Raw genomic sequence first — 18,548 nt, forward strand, 5'->3', positions numbered from 1 at the left:
CTCTACTAAACATACATAAATTAGCCGGGCGTGGTGGAGGGCACTTGTAGTCCCAGCTACTCAGGAGGCCGAGGCAAGAGAATCACCTAAACCCAGGAGGCATAGGTTGCAGTGAGCCAAGATCGTGCGACTGCACTCTAGCCTGGGCGACAGAGCGAGACTCTATCTCATTTAAAAAAAAAAAAAAAAAGTGATGAGTGAAAAGGCAGGAGAAAAAGATTTAGGACACAGTGCCACGCTTACGAATTAAAACCACGTATACATACAAAATAGGCTATATGTTTCATAAGTCTGCATCCATATAAAGGCATAATTAATACAGTAGAATGAGGAAAGGGGGCTGAAAATGAGAATGGACCCTAAAGGCAGGCAGAAAACAAGGATTAGAAATGGGCATGTTAAAACCCTTATAATTTGATTTGAGAATTTTAGTATCTTTTTTTTTTTTTTTTTTTGATAGGGTCTCGTTCTGTTACCCAGGCTGGAGTGCAGTGTCACCATCATGGCTCCCTGCACCTTCGACCTCCCGGCTTCAAGCGATCCTCCCACCTCAGCCTCCTGAGTAGCTGGGACCACAGGTGTGCATCACCATGCCCAGCTACTTTTGGATTTTTTGGTAAAGAGGGGGTCTCACTATGTTGCCCAGGCTGGTCTTGAACTCCTGGGTTCAAGCAATCCACCCGCCTCGGCCTCCCAAAGTGCTGGGATTACAGGCATGAGCCACTCCACCCAGCCAGATGTCAGTATCTTTAACATGATAGAACAACTGGCAAGATGTTCTTAAACATTTAAAATTATAGTGAACTGAGTTGAAATTGAGCTCATTTCTATCCACAGAGGAGGTAAGATTCACCCATCCGAGTTGACAGACTCACTGAGATACACATACACAACTAAAAAAAGATTTGGTATTTCGCTGTAACGTATGGAACCTGCCAATTTCATTCACAATTTATGCCAGCTTCTAATTATACTTTACTGAATATTAACCATTCTAATTGCTTAATGTTTTATTGGCGGGATCTAACGTATTGAGGGACATCTGGCTTGGCAAATGGAATTCTGCTGCCTTTAGAAAACAGAGCTTAGAGGACATATGTCCTCCTCACACACTCAAATATACCTGCACCCCGGACCAGTGTATCTCAAAGACGTCACTCTCTAAGCCCATGCCAAGCCAAAGCTGTGCACAGCAAGTTGCTAGGACCTGGATTTTCATTGTAGTAGCTTGTTTCAGAATGCTTTTCCCGCTCCAAATAACACGATGGCCAACGACAAAGGATGAGGAAATTTGACTTTCTCAGGCCACAGAAAAATGGGGACTGGGCACTGCAGGACTGGCTCACTCCACAGCTCAGAGCCATTGAGGGCCCCGTTTCCTTCCATCTTCCTGCCCCAAGTCCTCTGCAATTTTTACTCTGTCTCCCCTGCCCCCCGCCGCACCCATGCTGGGATGGTGGTAGCAGGTGGGGTCAGCCTCTTCTCCCACAGGCATGTCCCCAGGCAGACAATGGGCACTCCCAGTTTCTCCGGCCAAAACAAAGTGTAATGCCCTGGCCATGGGGAAGGAATGGGCCAGGATTCTTTTTTTTTTGAGAAGGACTCTTGCTCTGTCTCAGAGCCTTGGCCAGGCTGGTCTCGAACTCCTGACCTCAGGTGATCCACTCGCCTTGGCCTCCCAAAGTGTTGGGATTACAGGCATGAGCCACTGCGCCCGGCCAAGGATTTAGACAACCCTAAGGCTTCATCGCCCAGGGATGGGGGTCCCTTGTTGCTGAGCAAGGAGGGAAGGTGGGGTTGGGAGGAGGGAGGACTGTGGGGGCAACCAACTCTCATCCCAAACTGCACAACAGCCTTTTTTTTTTTTTGTAGAGATGGGGTCTCACTGTGTTGCCCAGGGTGGTCTCAAACTCCTGGGCTCGAGCGATCCACATGCCTGAGCACAAAATCACTCTGTGCACAGCAGTCGTTTGGAGGGGAGCACCTGCACCCCAGGAGAGATCTGAGGAAGAGATGGTATGACACCCAGGGCAGAAGAAAGAGAGATGGAATGGCCTGGGTGTTAAAAGGAGCGTTCTGGAGAATAAACAGGACTTACACATAAGAGGTCAAAACACAACAATGCAGGGAGGTGGGGACAGCTAATGGCTACCAAAAAAAAAAGTTAGAATCAATGAATAAGGCCTAATATTTGATTGCACAAGAGGGTGACTATAGTCAATCATAATTTAATTGTACATTTTAAAGTAACTAAAAGCCTGGTGCGGTGGCTCTCGCCTGTAATCCCAGCACTTTGGGAGGCCGGGGCCGGTGGGTCACCTGAGGTCAGGAGTTCGAGACCAGCCTGGCCAACATGGTGAAACCTCGCCTCTACTAAAAATACAAAAATTAGCCAGGCGTGGTGGCGGGTGCCTGTAGTCCCAGCTACTTGGGAGGCTGAGGCAGAAGAATCGCTTGAACCCAGGAGGCGGAGGTTGCAGTGAGCCGAGATCGTGCCATCGCACTCCAGCCTGGGCAACAACAGCGAAACTCTGACTCAAAATAGATAGATAAATAAAATAAAATAAAATAAAAGTGTATAATTGGTCTGTTGGTAACACAAAGAATAAATCTGTGATGGATGGATACACCATTCACCACAATGTGATTATTATGAATTGCAGGCCTATATCAAAACATCTCATGTACCCCATAAATATGCACACCCACAAAAATAAAAAAATAAACAAAATACAACAGACTCAGAAAGCGAAACCCAGAGTGACTGCACATGACCTGGCAATTGCACCTAAAAAAAATGGAAAACTGCATTCACACAAACATTTGTACACGAATGTTCACAGCAGCATTATTCACGATGGCCAAAAAAGTGGAAACAGCACGAATGTTTACCAGCTGATGAAAGGATACACAAAACCTGGTATGCCCATACCAAGGAATATTATTTGGCCATAAAAAAAGAATGTGGCACAGACATGTGCATGAGTCAACATGGGTGAGCCCTGCGAACACTATGCTATGTGAAAGAAGCCAGAGCACGAAGGTCATGTAATCCGTGATTCCCGAGACGCATGGAGGCAGACAGTAGATGAATAGTTACGGGGAGCTGGGGGTACAGGAGGGAAGACAGACAGCAACTACTAACAGGTATGGGAGTTTCTTGTTGGGGTGCTAGAAATGTTTTGGAACTAGTCATGGTGATGGCTGCACGACATTGTGAATATACCAAACATCTATGGATTTTAAACTTTATTTATTTATTTATTTACGACACAGAGTGTCACTCTTTCACCCAGGCTGGAGTGCAGTGGCAAGATCTCGGCTCACCGCAACCTCCGCCTCCCAGGTTCAAGAGATTCTCCTGCCTCAGCCTCCTGAGTAGCTGGGATTACAGGCGCTCACCACCACACCTGGCTAATTTTTGTATTTTTAGTAGGGACGGGGTTTTGCCATATTGGCCAGGCTGACCTCAAACTTCTGGCTTCAAGTGATCTGCCTGCCTCAGCATCCCAAAGTGCTGGAATTATAGGCCACTGCGCAGTGAGCCACCGCGCCTGGCCAGAATTTTAAGCTTTGGAAAAGTGAATGGTACATTATATGAATTTTAGTTTAAAAAAAAAAAAACGTTACAGAACGGAGGTACTGTGTCAAAAGAACTGCTCTCTGCACCAGGGCAACAAGCGGCATGTTTAGAACAGAAAAAAAAAATTCTTTTCAAGAGTACTCTGCACCTTCTTGTTTCTCCCTAAAAAAAGGAAGTTTTCAAAACTCACTGTGCATGCATATGTTTTCAGTCCTGCTCTTTCTTTAAAAATAAAAAATAAGGCTGGGCATGGTGGCTCATGCCTGTAATCCCAACACTTTGGGAGGCCTAGGCAGGTAGATCACCTGAGGTCAGGAGTTCGAGACCATCCTGGCCAACATGGCAAAACCCCATCTCTACTAAAAATACAAAAATTAGCCAGGCGTGGTGGCAGGCGCCTATAGTCCCAGCTCCTCGGGAGGCTGAGGCGGGAGAATCACTTGAACCCAGGAGGTGGAGGTTGCAGTAGGCTGAGATAGCGCCACTGCACTCCAGCCTGGGTGACAGAGGGAAACTCCATCTCAAAAAAAAAAAGAAAAAAGAAGAAGAAGAGAAAGAATCAGCTTTTCAAATAAAGAAAAGGCATCTCTCTGAAACAGAACACTAGACACTGAAGGCCACCGCTGGGCACCGCCCTGTGGATTCCACTTCCAGATTCTTCCCTGGAAGAATCGTGACAGCAGAACATCTGCGGATAAGGAAAGGCATGTGGCTGCATGGCGACAGGACAGGATCGGAGGGGCCAGCCCAGCAACCCACCTAATCGGTCGTCATGTGAATACTGTGCGTCCCATTCTGGGACAGACTCTGCACCCCCCATTAGAAGGAGATGCCAAGTGCCCTGATTTAGGGGGGACAAATTGCAGTGAAGATTTCCTAGCAAAAGCGCCTCCTCCTAACACAAAATAAAACCGATCTGCAAAAAAATGCAGACTTTCTGGGAAGGTTAAAACCTCAGAGCTCTGTTTCAGGGTCTGATGCCACAGCAGTGTACAGGGCCCAGAGCCCTGGACTTGGCCTCCTGGAAATACTACAGCACAGTCATGGTTTTTAACCTGACATCCATCTTCTGCTATCCCACGCCCCGAGGCAACTGTCACACTTTCTCCCTTCTCCATAAGCTTGCTTTTGGATTCTTTTTTTTTTTCTTTTTAAGAGACAGAGTCTTCCTCTTGCTCTGTCACCCAAGCTGGAGTGCAGTGGCACTGCCATACAACACTGCAGCTTCTAATTCCTGGGCTCAAGCCGCAGCGTCCCAAGTAGCCAGGATCACAGGTGTGCACCACCATGCTCTGCTAATTTCATTTCTTTTTTTTTCTTTTTTTTTTTTCTGTAGAGATAGGGTCTCACTGTTGCCCATGCTGATCTTGAACTACTGGGCTCAAGTGATCCTCCTGCCTTGACCTCCTAAAGTATTGGTATTACAGGTGTGAGCCACCATGCTGGGCTTTTTTTTTTTTTTTTTTTTTGTAGAGACGGGGTCTCACTGTGTTGCCCAGGCTAGTCTTGAACTCCTGGGCTCAAGCAATCCTCCTGCCTCAGCCATCCAAACTTGGTATTACAGGTGTGAGCCACTGTACTTGGCTTGCCTTTCCGATCTTTGAACCCTTCACGTTCACTTGAACGTGCCCTCCCTCCTTTTTCTCAGGAAAACAGGTGAATCAGAGAAGAATGCCCTCAGGGAACCAGCCCGGAAGTTACTTTCCCAGCAAGACTTCCTCTCTTTAACCTGCAGACAAGTCCATGCCCTCCTACCCCGAAGCAGCTCCTCCCTGCACACTGCCGCCCTCCCCGGCCCCTCGCTGCATGGCCATGGAGCTGCTCCTGGTAAGGTGGGGACCAGAGGCACTGGTGCAGGACACAGGGCAGCCAGCTGACCTCCTGTGCAGTTGCTCCGATGTGCACAGAAGTGATAGTCCTAGTACCAAGCAGACAGGAGCCCCCCTGCAGTAGGTATCTGCCCTGCCACCAGGTATCACTATAATTAGTCATTGTCATTGAAGCTGAATGCAATTAATTACATAATTTTGAAAGGTTCGGGTTTACTTCTATTAGAATTACATCATGAAACCAAGGAATTACAAAGGATTACAGACAGAAAGCAAATAGGGATGAATAAAGGAACTCCAAGCCGACTCCCCGCATGTGTGAGTCATGTCCAATGCCGAAGTGTGGGTCCTGTCGCCCCACTTGTGTTTGATAAACCTGTGGGGACTGACTGGGTGGATGTCTGCACAGAGCCCACCTCCAGAGGTGCCAGCCCCCTGCACCGCAGGCACTGGGGACACAGTGGGCTCGCTGGATGTGCCGTGTAGGTGGGGGACACTGATGACCACACCCTCCACAGGCTGTTGCCCACCCCTGATGTTCCCCAACCTCGGTTTCTCGGACCCCTCTGGATGCCTGCGGAAATGCCACTCACCCAGCCCCATCTCTCCCATCACCCCTCAGTGGTCCTTGCCTGAAATGCCAGGGCCAGGCACACTGAGTCTGGCACAGCCACAGCCTGGCATCCTCTCGCCAGGCTATGATCACCTCATCCTCCTGGTTCCATTATCATCCCTCCCCCTCACTCTAGCCTGCTTTTCATGTGGGGCTTGCAGAAGGATCCTCCGAGACACACCCCAACAACTGAACTGTCCCTCTTCAGTTTAAAAATCAGGGCTAGGTGTGGCGGCTCAGGTGTGGAATCCCAGCGCTTTGGGAGGCTAAGGCAGGAGGATTGCCTCAGGCCAGGAGTTCAAGACCAGGCTGGGCAACACAGCGAGACCCCCATCTCTACAAAAAATACAAAAAAGTTAGCCTGGCATGGTGGCACATGCCCGTAATCCCAGCTACTCGGGAACCTGAGGTGGGAGGATTGCTTCAGCCCGGGAGGTCAAAGCTGCAGTGAGCTATGATCACACCACTGTACTGGAGCCTGAGTGACAGAGTGAGACTCTGGCTCTAAATAATAATAACAATAATAATACTCTGTTATTTCTCAGAGCCTTCAGAAGTGACTCTGTGGGGCTTTGCTCTATCTGTCCTGCTCTATCTGTTCCCAGGCCACCGGGTACCCAAGCTATACAGGTCACTTATTCCTGGCCTTTGTTTCCCATCCCCCTTGCAAGAATGTCAGTTCCAGCCAGGCGCGGTGGCTCACACCTGTAAACTCAGCACTTTGGGATGCCGAGGTGGGCAGATCACCTGAGGTCAGGAGTTGGAGACCAGCCTGGCCAACACAGCAAAACCCTGCCTCTACTAAAAATACAAAAAAATTAGCCAGGCATGGTGGCACGCACCTGTAATCCCAACTATTCGGGAGGCTGAGACAGGAGAATCGCTTGAACCCAGGAGGCAGAGGTTGCAGTGAGCCGAGATTGCACCACTGCACTTCAGCCTAGATGACAAAGCAAGACTCCATCTCAAAAAAAAAAAAAAAAAAAAAAAAAGAATGTCAGTTCCTTGAAGGCAAGGATTCCCTATTGTCTGGTCACTCAATCCCTATGCTAGAATGCTGCCTGGCACACAGGAGACACTCAATAAATGCTCAACAACGGCCTAAATAAGTCTTTGGAGCAAGACAGCCAGAGTCCATCTTTCCAAACCCCTGCCCTGTCCACACAGCAGACATATCAAACCCGCTGCCATTGGACACCTCACGATACCCCATGTGTCCTGCATTCTCTGACCAACCAGCAGGCCAGGAGTGTATTTCTTTGGGTAACCCAGGGGCTTGAACAGGATCCATTCGAGTCATCAGGTACCATGGAGATGTGCTCAGACACAAATGGATGCATGGCCCCAACAGCCTATGAGAAAAATGAGTCACCCCGAAATATACAGAACTGCCAACAACTTTGCTCGAATGTGCTGTGTTATTTCTGAGACCAGTGCACATTTTTGCATATTTTCTCTTTAAATTTATAATTTTTTAACAAAACAAAGTCCATCATTACAAAAAAATCAGCATGCAAGAGTTATCTGGGCCAGGCGCAGTGGCTCATGCTTACATAATCCCGGCACTTTGGGAGGCTGAGGCAGGAGGATCACTTGAGCCCAGGAGTTTGAGACCAGTCTGGCCAACATAATAAGACCCTGTCTATAGAAAAATATGTAAAAAAAATTAGCCAGGCATGGTGGGGCGCACCTGTGGTCCCAGCTACAAGGGAGGCTGAGGCAGGAGGATCACTTGTGCCTGGGAGTTCGAGGCTGCAGAGAGCTATGATCCCACCCCTGCAGTCCGCAACAGATCAAGACTCTGTCTCAAAACAACAACCAAAGCATCTGAATCCAGAGTGGCCCAAAACCTCAGTTTTCCAGTCCAGTGATAATTCCCCGAGGGAAAGAAGCTAAGATCTCAGGGATGTCGCTGTGACGAGGCTGTTTATCTCAGGCCAGTTGGCCAATGGTACATGTCTTATGAAGTCAGTCTCAGAAAACACACGCCCAACATCCCGTGTAGCTCAGAACAGAAGCTTGCGTGGTGGGTGCTGCCGACCATGTCAGGGGATCTGCATGGATTTGAGTGCGATATCACCGCAGGGGCTACATCAACCAGTTTCCCAGGGGCTTGGAGAGTGGGGATCTGGTCTTGACCGCCACAGGGTTAAGTATAGGGATCAGTATCTATGGGCAATTCACTCCCCAGCACCCAGGGGCACAGCCCCTGCATCTCAGAGGAAAGTCCTGTAAAGAGACGCTCCATCCAGCATTCACCAAACCACCCACAGACAGGGCAGGCCTCTCCTCTGGGCCCGTCGGGCCCCATGGCCAGGCCTCTCTCCTAACAGTTCCCCAAAATGCTTCCAACAAACTTGCTTCAGGCAAGGAAGGACTGGGTATCTGAGGATAGCGAGTAATGCAATGGGGGGGCTCCTTGCAGCCCCAGCCACAGCCGTATCCCAACTATCAGATGAAGTTTGCTAACAGGAATGACGGGGCAGCCGTGATTCTATCATCAGATGACCCTTCTCTGCGGGGCTGAGTTTGAAGTCTACGGACAGGGCAAGGCTCCAGCCAGGCCTCCCCGAGAAAGTGCTCCCCTCAAGCCCACCCACCCCGGCCCCATTTCCATCCCCAGCTGCTCACTGCTAAGTGACCCACACCCAGCCAAGTTCATCTTGGGCAGCCCCGGAGAAGAGGTCCCTTCTGAGTCCCCCAGTGACCCCACTGCTTCGGCTGAGGGCTGCCTAGGGAACAGCGCAGGTTGGGAGGAAAAACACACCTGGAGCTCGGCAAAGGCCAGGATATAACCCCGACTCCCGGCTTCTCACCTATGGCAGGTACGCAGCTCCACAGGGCTGTCATGCAAGTAACATGAAATAAACCAAGAGCCGAAGCCCGCGCCTGCCCGCTGTCCGTTCGCATGAAACCATTACCGTTAGTGCACAAAAACATAAAAATACAAAATAAAAATAGAAAAGCTCCTGTCTTGTCACCAGTGGATGTAAAACTGGATACGGTATGTGGAATCCAATCCTACAAGCAACATTCTCTCTCTCCACTGCTCCTTTTGCTGAAACATCAAGCCGTCCTCCCTCCAGTACAGGGAAAGTCAAGACAAAGGGGTGCTGTGCCGGTTCAAATTAATTCTTCACCCCACCCCACCCCAAATGATGCAAAGCTCTCCAGCACCAGCCAACACTCCAACAAAATCCTCCCTGGGCTTCAAACTCCAGGTTTCAACTCATCTTCCAGACTTCGGCACCCACTTTTCCACCGAACTAAAAGCCTCCTTTTCCCCAGGGACTCAACCCCTGGAATTACCTACCAGTCCCCCAAATCCCCCATATCCCAAAGGGGACACACCCCCTCCCCCTGCCTGGGGTGGTTCCTCTCCCTCCGCCCTGTCCCTGCAGATGCTAAGCCCACCTCCCATCAGCCACCCGCACTGGGCCTGGGCATCCTGCCTCTCTAAGCCCTCCTCTCCCAGCCCTCACTTCCCCAAATCCAAGCAAATGCTTCTGCAGCCAGACAGTGACGTCACCTCTACAAAAATATCCTAGGTACTTTCTTTGACTAAATGAAGTGGCCACAAAGCACGCAGGCCTATGAGGGCCACTGCTCTGAAGTGGGGCTGACCCAGAGTGGGGAGTGCCTTTGCCCAGACACAGGCCAGACCCATGGGACAGGGTTTGGGGGATAAGGCAGACGTGAGACATTCCTCCGATGCTGACACCCAAGTCTCTGTGTTTCTTGCTGCTGGGTTTCTCTTAGATTTTTTAGGGTTTTGAGAACTACAACATGCACTTTCCCCATTCGTTCATATGGGGAAGTTTCCTCCCGTTCAGGCTGTCAGCAGAGTCAAAGAACAAACCTCTGTCAAAAAGTTGTTCTGCCCAATGCTGTTTTTAAAAATACGGATCTTTTTGTGTTCTCTGTGCCACAAGTACAATTATACATATAGCTGACTCTTGAACAACACAGGTTTGAACTGTATAGGGCCACTTACACGCAGATTTTTTTTTTTCCATAGTAAAAGTGACATTGAGTGGGGCTGGGTGTGGTGGCTCCCGCCCGTCATCCCAGCACTATGGGAGGCCGAGGAGGACGGATCACCTGAGGTCAGGAATTCTGAGACCAACCTGGCCAACATGGTGAAACCCCGTCTCTACTACAAAAATTAGCCGGGTGTAGTGGCAGGTGCCTGTAGTCCCAGCTACTCAGGAGGCTGAGGTAGGAGAGTCACTTGAACCTGGGAGGCAGAGGTTGCAGCGAGTTGAGATCCGCCACTGCACTCCAGCCTGGGTGACAGGGTAAAACTTCACCTCAAAAAAGAAAAAGTTACACTGATTGGGCCTGCTTCTCCTGACTCCGCCTCCACCTGCTCCAGCCCTTCCGTCTCCACCACCCTGTAACAGCAAGACTGACCCCTCCTCTTCCTCCTCAGACTCCTCAATGTGAAGGCAAAGAGGATGAGGACCTTTAGGATGATCCACTTCTACTTTCTGATTAGTAAATATATTATCTCTTCCTTATGATTTTCTTAATAACATTTTCTTTTCTCTAGCTTACTTCATTCTAAGAATACAGTATATCATACATATAACATACAAAATACATGTTAATCAAGCAACTGTTTATGTTATCGGTAAGGCTTCCTATCAGCGGTAGGCTATTAGTAATTAAGTTTTTGGGGAATCAAAAGTTTCATGTGGGCATGGTGGCTCATGCCTATAATCTCAGCAGTTTAGGAGACCGGGACAGGAGGATTACTTGAACCCAGGAGCTCAAGACCAGCCTGGGCAACAAAGCAAGACCCTGTCTCTAAAAAAAATAAAAATAAAAATTAGCCAGGCATGCTGATGAGTGTCTGTAGTCCCAGCTACTGGGAGGCTGATATGGGAGGACTGCTTGAGCCCGGGAGGTCCAGGCTGCAGTCAGCTATGATTATGTCACTGCACTCTAACCTGGGTGACAGAGTGAGACCCTGTCTGAAAAGGAGAGGGGACGTGAGGGGAACAGGAGGAGAAATGAAAAGTTATACATGGATTTTTGACTGTGCAGGCGGGGTGTGGGGGGAATGGGAGAAGGGATCAGCCCCTAACCCCCATGTTGTTCAAGGGTAAGCTGTATTTTAACCAACACTTATGCTACTTTGCAAAGAAAGATAACCTTAATGAGACCGAAAAAGTAACACTTACGTTACTTTGCACAGAAAGATAATTAATGGGACTGAAAAACAAACGTCTATTCCATAGGTGTACCTATCAGTAGCTTTCAAAACACAGTCATTTTGGCCGGACGCAGTTGCTCACGCCTGTAATCCCAGCACTTTGGGAGGCCAAGGTGGACAGATCATGAGATCAGGAGACCGAGACCATCCTGGTTAACACGGTGAAACCCCATCTCTACTAAAAATACAAACAAAAACAACTAGCTGGGCGTGGAGGAAGGCGCCTGTAGTCCCAGCTACTCGGGAGGCTGAGAGGCAGGAGAATGGCGTGAACACGGGAGGCGAAGCTTGCAGTGAGCGGAGATCGCGCCACTGCACTCCAGCCTGGGTGACAGAGTGAGACTCCGTCTCAAAAAACAAACAAACAAACAAACAAAAATCACAGCTGTTTTACTATAATCTACCTGCTTTCACAATATTTAAAAAAAAAAAAAAAAGAATTAATTTTGCATTCTTAACCAGTTGAATGAGTCCTAAATTGAACACATAAGGTAGAGAGTGGGGGCCTGGGTGGCGGATGGTTGTGGTGGGTACACAAGGGATAATCAGGGCAGAAGGAGGGAACCCAAGCCCACAGGGGAGCCCTAGAGATCCCTGGCCACCCCACAACGGTTCTGCTGGAAAGCCCTCTCTCCCACACCTCCCCAAGCGCACAGAGCTCAGTGGGCGCCCCCTGCCCACGCCCTGACCTGTCTTCCAAGCCCTTCCTGCAGCCTTCCCAGAGGCTCAGACACACACAGCTCCATCCATCCCAGCCTTGTCCTGCCGGTCCTGTCCGCCCCTCTGGGCGGGAAGCCACTGCTATTTTAAGTCTCCATCACCACTGCCGGGCACATAGGGGCGAAAGGAAAAGAAATGCATGAAATAGGATTGAAGGCCGGGCACAGTGGTTCACACCTGTAATCCCAGCACTTTAGGAGGCCAAGGAGGGAGGATCACTGGAGCCCAGGAGTTTGAGACCAGCCTGGGGAACATGGCAAAACCCCGTCTCTACAAAAAAAAAAAAAAAAAGAAAGAAAGAAAAATCAGCCAGCCAGGCGTGGTGGTGCATGCCTATAGTCCCAGCTACCCAGGAGGCTAAGGTGGGAGGATTGCTTGAGCCCGGGAGGTCAAGGCTTCAGTGAGCTATGATCTCACCACTGCACTCCAGCCGGGGCAACAGAGCAAGACCCTGCCTCAAAAAATCAAAAACAAAAAAACAAAAAAATTCTGAAATAGGCTCAAAGCTCAGATGTAGAGAGGGAGGAGGAGGGAGCTCCCCCAAATATGCAAGATTCTGGAGTCATTCTAGCTAGGATGGAAAAGGTTTAGGTGGGGCAGAAAGGACCATCCAGGGAACTCTGCCTGCTACCCTAACGAATGTGGTCTCCACTCTGTGCCGAAGTGGGCCACCGTGGATGTTTAAGGAGAGGAATGGCATCATGAAATCAATGGTTCGGGAAGATTAATCTGGCAGCTGCATTTATAATGGATTGCGACCTGTTTTGAATGGGCAGTTTTAAAACGAGCAAAAGACGACGCACTCAGCTCTTGTGTGTTAGAAAGACTTGGCTCTCACACACAATAAGCAGCCCCCAAAACTAACTGCAAACACACACACACACACACAAAGATTTCATTAAGGTATCAGGGCGTTTTAAGATGACAGCATAATTATATACCAACACAGAGCCATGTAAAACAATCGCAAACTACTTCTTACTCCCCTGACAATGACATTCAACCATAACTGGCAATATCCTTCCTCTCCCAGTCCCACATCGATGCTGACAAACTGTGGGACCAGGGCTGAGGACCAGGTGGAGGAGAAGAGATGACCAAGACTTCCCTCTGGGATGGCCAGCTCCGGGTGGTGGCTTTACGACTCTGTAGCACAGTTCTCCAAGGGCCCCAGCCACCTCGTGGTCCTCCAAGCTCACCGGTGACTACAGACTCCTGGATCCCATGGAGCAGAAACCTGAACTTGTCTCCCACTTGGCTGAGTGACGAGACAGCAAACGTGACTGTGTAAGCAATGAGTTGAGATACAGCTGAAATAAAGCAATTCTGGTAAATGAATGTTTCTATGCTGGTTTAAACACACGCTCCTCTGCTCTCAATTTTCTGTCTCAAACCTGTATGACTTACAACATCTCTGCTGTGTGAATAGGAAGCGAAGACAGGATGTGATTTACAGCTCTGGTCGTAATTTTAGCTGTAATCTCTGTATGTTGGGGACTCCAGTCCTTTTCCTTTTGAAAGGTTGGTGTTCTCTGGGTGGTTGCTGACTACGCTCTCGGCAAGGACACAGCAGAACTGTATGCAACAGAAATAATTCACTGAACCCAGGACTGCATGGGTTTAAGTTCTGGGTCAACTACCGTGGTGAAAAACAGAAAATAATATGTTTCACCATTATCTGCCACACCTTTCAGAGTGACACAGAAATGGTGACAGGAGCCATAGAATGTTTCCAGTTCCAGAGGGAGAACGAAAGTCTTTTCCAAACCTCATCAAAAACATTACATGTATACGATTCCCTCCAGTGAGAATTTTATTTTTAACTTTCATTTACATAGTATCTTTCTTCCAAGAATCTCAAAATAATGGAGCGGTAGAAATACTTGTTTAAAAAAGAAAAAAAAGTTGTCACAACACAGGAAGGGACAGGCTTGGTAGGGCAGGAGAAGGGCGAGAAGTGATAGGCTGTCCAGACAGCAAGGGCTCCAGCTAACACCCGGAGGCTAGGCTGAGGGCGGCTCCCAGCCAGCCCTTCCCTCAACACAGCCTATGGCTTTACCGGTGCTCACAGCTTCAGGCTCTTCAAGACAAAGATTAACCTTTGGTATCATCTGCTACCTTTTATCAAATTATTTTTTATCTAAATAATCATTTCTTCCCTAGAAACAGGAGGGGAAAGTGGCAATAACCCAGAGAAACTTACAGGCCCAAAAGAACAACTCAACAAAGATGTCTGAAAAGAGTGGAGGCCGGGCACAGAAGCTCACACTTGTAATCCCACCACTTTGGGAGGCTGAAGTGGGTGGATTACTTGAGGTCAGGAGTTTGAAACCAGCCTGGCCAACATGGTGAAACCCTGTCTCTACTAAAAACACAAAAATTAGCCGGGCACGGTGGTGCACGCCTGTAATCCCAGCTACTCGGGGGGCTGAGGCACGAGAATCACTTGAACCCGGGAGGTGGAGGTTGCGGTGAGCGGAGTTTGTGCCGCTACATTCCAGGCTGGGTGACAGAGTGAGACTCCGTTTCAAAAAATAAAATAAAAAGAGTTGATATTCGTTCTGTCTTAAAGACATAAAACTATGTTAGAGAAAATAAAATCGTGGCAACTCATTAGGGAGAAAGTACCAGTTTAAGAAAAATTGTCTTGCTTTTGGGGAGAAACGGAAAGAAGCTTTTGTGTTGCGTTTTGTTTTTCGGTTTGGTTTGGTTTGGTTTTTTCATATGCTGGGTGGACAGGATCTGAATGTCTCACATTTAACAAAAAGCTGTCAACACCCAGATAAATCTTTAATGACGGTACGACAGGCATTCTATTTCTCACTGTTTCGCAATACTCACTTAAGAAAGAGCTAATTTGTCAATTTGTTTTTCCCTTAACGAAACTCGGAACACCTCATAACCCATGGTTCACTTTAAAAAAAAAAAAAGTTAACTGCATTTCCTTATTGAATAAACACAGCCCAATAGAAAGGTATCTGTAAGAAAACAAGCAGTGTGCCAGTATCTACTCAAAGTAAGGCCAAGGAAGAACAAGCCACTTCCCTGGTGTTTCAGAGTAAGCTCTGTTAATTTCCTCCATCCTTAACTGCATCAATCACACAGTCCAGACCATCCCAGATTTCAAGCTTCGGCTGATGGCGTCGGCCGGGGCCCTTTCCACTCTGGCAGGTCCTGTGCTTTATAAAGGTCTGGACCCCTTATTGGGCTCATTTTCACAAAGGTTTTCATGAAAGGAAGCAGAACCAAGTCAGTTTCACTTACTGTGAAACTCCTGGCTGGCTAGTTCTTGAGTTGCTGGCTGGCAGTGTTAGTAAATCCCTGGGAGGAACACCGCCATCCTTGGCTCCGTTCCAGTCACCTGTGTGATTATGTTTCTCTGTGTAGGAAGACCCTGTGGGTGGGATCTGTACCAGTCCTGCTTGTGGGGTCAGCCAGGGATTGGGCGATGAACTCTGTGGCCACAATACCTGCACTTCCCATGGCCCGGGGCTCTAATCAACACAAAATTTCTGCCAACGGTCCTGGGCCTCCTGCAGTAAGGAAATGCCATCGGATTAAAATAAAGAAATTGACAATCTTTATTTTGTGCACTAACATCGTCCTCTCTGAATTTAATTACAACAAAATTAAAATTATTTTTATTAGAGAGGCGTTAGCTTTTTAAAGCGAAGGTTCTTGACAGGTTTTACAACAAATTAGATGTCTCTTTTTTTTTTTCTAAGACAGTCTCGCTCTGTCACCAAGGCTGCAGTGCAGTCACGTGATCTCAACTCACTGCAACCTCTACCTCCTGGGCTCAAGCAATTCTTGTGCCTCAGCCTCCCAAGTAGCTGGGATTACAGACATGCACCACCACGCCCGGCTAATTTTTGTATTTTTAGTAGAGATGAGGTTTTGCCATGTTGGCCAGGCTGGTCTCGAACTCCTGACCTCAAGTGATCTGCCCACCTCAGCCTCCCAAAGTGCTGGGATTACAGGCATGAGCCACCATGGCCGGCCTTAGATGTCTTTCAAAAAGAGTGGTTCACCCTCACTGTGTCATACCCGAATAGGGCAGCACAAATGCTTTTTAAAAAACTTTTAAGTCGCAAGCCGGGTGCTTCAAAGCTGTTTCATGTGCAGCACAAATGAGGGGAACAGCACAGGTTCCCTTCAGACCTGGTTCATTTCCTGCAGGGACACCTCCATCCCCGCCATAGACCACTCTCCTGCATCAACTTTCTCAGAAGACAGCTGAGAAGCTGGACTGATTACAGCTCAGCAAATTCAAAACTGCTCGATACCAAACCTTAGCTGTCCTCAGCAGGAAAATCCAACACTGACATACCATCGAAACTTGGTAACATATCCCAAAACCAGGGCGATCAACTGCTTTTCAAGACCACGCCTTGAAAACTAGAATGGATCAAATGACACAGACAATTCAGAGGGCCCTGCCATTAATATTTAAGAAAATATCGGCCGGGCTCGGTGGCTCACGCCTGTAATCCCAGCACTTTGGGAGGCAGAGGCAGGCGGATCATGAGGTCAGGAGATCCAGACCATCCTGGCTAACACGGTGAAACCCCGTCTCTACTAAAAATTACAAAAAACTAGCCAGGCACGGTGGCGGGCGCCTGCAGTCCCAGCTACTCGGGAGACTGAGACAGGAGAATGGCGTGAACCCGGGAGGTGGAGCTTGCAGTGAGCCGAGATCGCGCCAGGGAACTCCAGCCTGGGCGACAGTGCAAGACTCCGTCTCAAATTAAAAAAAAAAAAAGAAAGAAAGAAAGAAAGAAAAAAGAAAATACCCTCCTCACCAAGTTAATACTTTTTTGGTTGCTGGTGAAGTTTATATTCTCTAAATGTAGAACTTTTTTTTGGGGGGGGGGGCGGGGGCAAATAGTTTTTCTCTGAATCAGGGTGTAATAAAATGTACCTACATGCTCCGGTCAGTCAAGGTTCATCAAGTCAGAAATCACAAATGAATTCACAAATTCTTTGCTCTAAAAGTCATATAACAATACAGATATTAAATCGCTTGTCTAACTATGCCATTAGATTCCTTTTTCACTCCATTATCGGAGCACACACACACTTCTCCCGGCATCCAGGCATTCACAGGTATCCAGTTCCTAAAGCACCCAGCATGACTGCTTTGTCCAGGTAAGCAACAGTGGGACATAAGGAGAGACTGTGGGGCCCCTCTTCAAATAGCTTCGACAAAACGAATGGCTATAAGTGAAAAGTGTCCCTGGGCTTTGCTATAAAAAGACTCAAACATGGGATTCCAAGAATTCCACCTGTTTCCAATTAGATACCAGAATTGCTTGAGTGTTTAAGCTACATTCGCTTGCTACTTACACAAAACAATTCTTCCGGGTTTTTTGAACATTTTAAATATCTTAAAATAAGATTAAGGGTCTGGTTTAAACAATCGGAGGCAGGGAAATTTCGGTGGAAACCAAAACTCTCTCTGCGGCGATAACGCCGGGCTTCAGACAAAACAAAATGACAAGACAGACAAATTTCTGTCTTTGACAATTACTAATAAAAGTCACTTTTCATAGAGAGAGCAATTATATTTTTTAAAGTTATGTATTCAATAATTTTAAATCGGTCTTAAATAATTCCTACAATAACTCACGATCCTGGGTCCTGTATATTCAAATAATGGTTAGAGTTGCCTTTTATGTAGCATTTGTGTTACAATTGTTACAATTCGTCAGATATACCTGTCTGCGAAATTTACATGTGACAATTGTGTAAACTATTTGAAATGGAAGCACAGGTAGGAATTCAACCTACCTCTGTATGATTCTTCATATGATGAATTTCTCTATTTACAAAATGTATGAGTTTTCCCCTAACAAATGTGTCCTTCCTTCATTTCACTAAAAACAGCCGTTCCTGGGGCATTACAGAGGAGCTGAAACAAATGTGGACTTTCTACTTCTAGCCTTGTTTTCTCTCCTAAGACACAAAAAGTGAGTACAGCCTCAGGAGCGGTTTTGATTGTTTACTGCTACAGGTAGACCCGGAGGGGAATTAGAAAGCACAAACTACTGTTTCTGCACAGTTCCCATATAAACCCTGATGGGTTTGTCTTAATTGTACGGCAACAGGAGACTTTTTAAATAGCCATTAAAGGTTTTAGGCTCGGCACAGTTCGCCAGACTGCATTTTTAAGGTTAGCTCAGTGGATTTAGGAGGGAAGCATTCCTGAAGGTATTGGACAATTTGGCCCTTTCAACTTTCTTAGGTTGGCTAACTACCGACAGAAGATACACGAAGCTGAGGATGTAGTCAAAGGGGTGTCTGTGGACTCAACTATACCAGTTGTTGCATTAACTCACCAACTTGCATCTTTAAGAAAAAAAAGAGTTTCACATAGGAAAAAACTTAAATCAGCTGCCAATGACCCCTTCCCACATCCAACCTCAAAGACACCCATATTAAAATAACCAAGAAAACAAAAGCAGAAGCAGCAGTGGTGTAATTTCTTGAACCATTATTTTATAAAGGGTACTAGATGGGACATTTTAATTAAAATAATATACTTATTATGGTAAACACTATTGGACAGCCAGTAACATACACGCT

The 18,548-nt window shown here is 47.5% G+C and overlaps 1 protein-coding gene across 16 annotated transcripts in view; it reads right to left on the reverse strand.

Moving 5' to 3' along the window:
• Window positions 1-18,548, reverse strand: part of CUX1 (cut like homeobox 1) — a 468,585-nt gene that overhangs the window by 446,277 nt on the left and 3,760 nt on the right. The gene's annotated exons all lie outside the window — the stretch shown is intronic.

This window comes from Papio anubis, chromosome 4, assembly GCF_008728515.1.
Source record: "Papio anubis isolate 15944 chromosome 4, Panubis1.0, whole genome shotgun sequence".
NCBI lineage: Eukaryota > Metazoa > Chordata > Mammalia > Primates > Cercopithecidae > Papio > Papio anubis.